General features: G+C 39.6%; 1 non-coding gene across 1 annotated transcript; it reads left to right on the top strand.

The window, feature by feature from the left end:
- Window positions 1-645: 645 nt before the first annotated feature.
- Window positions 646-752, top strand: LOC130038487 (U6 spliceosomal RNA). The gene has a single exon (XR_008794714.1). It is a non-coding gene; the product is annotated as a U6 spliceosomal RNA (small nuclear RNA).
- Window positions 753-1,512: the final 760 nt, after the last annotated feature.

The raw sequence follows: 1,512 nt of genomic DNA, 5'->3' as shown, positions 1-1,512 counted from the left end.
GAATAATGGGGGATCAAGTGATCAACTGATCATCTTTTCTAACAGCTACATAGTACTCCATTATGTAAATGTACCAAAGTTTCTTTAACCAGTCACCTGTTCTCGGTATTTTCCAGATTCTGGCTATTGTAAAGAGTGTTGCAATGAACAAACAAGTGCAGATGTCACTTCAACTATACTTTTTTGCCTCTCTGGGATATCTTTCCAGGAGTGGAAAAGCCCATGTTCTCTTGAATGGATGTTTTCTCTCTTTCTCTCCCCAAACAATTTTCTAAGTAAGTTTTGTTCAATAAAACTAATTGTTTCACCAAAAAATAAAACCCTCAAACTTTGACAATGAAAAAATCTCTAAGCAATTTCATATAAATGAATAAAAGACCTGAACAGATGCTTCTCCAAAGAAGACATTCAATAGCCCAGAGGTACATGAAAAACTGTCCAAGAACACTTACCATTAGGAAAAATTAAATAAAAATCACTTCACAATTGTGAGAACGACCTATGATAGTATGTTAGGAACAAAAAGTCAGTTATGGTATGGAGGTAAAGAAACTCTGGTACACACACTATTGATGGCATGAGTGAAGATCGATGCAGCCAAATGGAAAACAATATGGAGAATTCTTTAAAAAAAGATAAAAATGAGTGCTTGCTTCGTTAGCACATATACCAAAATTGGAATGATATCAAGAAGATTAGCATGGCCCCTGCACAAGGATGAAATTCAAATTTGTGAAGTGTTTAATTTTCTAAGCCGGCCTTATGAGCTGGGAGGAAAGGCTGCTGGGATAGAGAAGGGATCACTAAGTCATTGATGGTTGGAGGGATAGCTTGGGGTAGGAAATGTGTGCTGAAAGTAGATAAAGGACCAAACATGATGGCCCCTCTTTATCTGTATTACAAACCATAATGCCCATAAGTAAAGAGAGACGAATAGAGCAATTGTCTGCCCTAGAAGCAGGCGGAGGGGCGGGCCAGTAGAGGGGAGGCAGAGAGATACTGGGATACTGGGGTCATTAGTGGTGGAAAATGTGCACTGGTGGAGGAATGGGTGTTCAATCATTGTATGACTGAAACTCAAACATGAAATCTTTTTAAGTGTAGCTCATGCTGATTTAATTAAAAATTATTTATTAAAAATTAAAAATCCCCACCCCGAGTGATCCCTTCAACCATCATTAAATTTAAAATAAAGACTGTCCACTGTCCTCCCGTTGTTCATCAATTTGCTTGAGCGGGAACCAGTAACGTCTCCATTGTGAGACTTGTTGTTACTGTTTTTGGCATATTGAATAGCCACGAGGAGCTTGCCAGGCTCTGCTGTGGGGAGCGGGATACTCTCCGTAGCTTGCCGGACTCTCCAAGAGGGATGGAGGAATCGAACCCTGGTCGGTCACGTGCAAGGAAAATGCCCTACCCACTGTATTATCGCTCCAGTCTGGAAATATCAAGACAAAAATGAAAATTTCATATGATTCAGCAGTACTCTCCTAAGTATTACACTGAAGGAAA

This window comes from Sorex fumeus, unplaced genomic scaffold, assembly GCF_029834395.1.
Source record: "Sorex fumeus unplaced genomic scaffold, SorFum_2.1 ptg000075l, whole genome shotgun sequence".
NCBI lineage: Eukaryota > Metazoa > Chordata > Mammalia > Eulipotyphla > Soricidae > Sorex > Sorex fumeus.
Note: the sequence above shows the minus strand (reverse complement) of the source record. Positions and strands in the feature narration are given on the sequence as shown.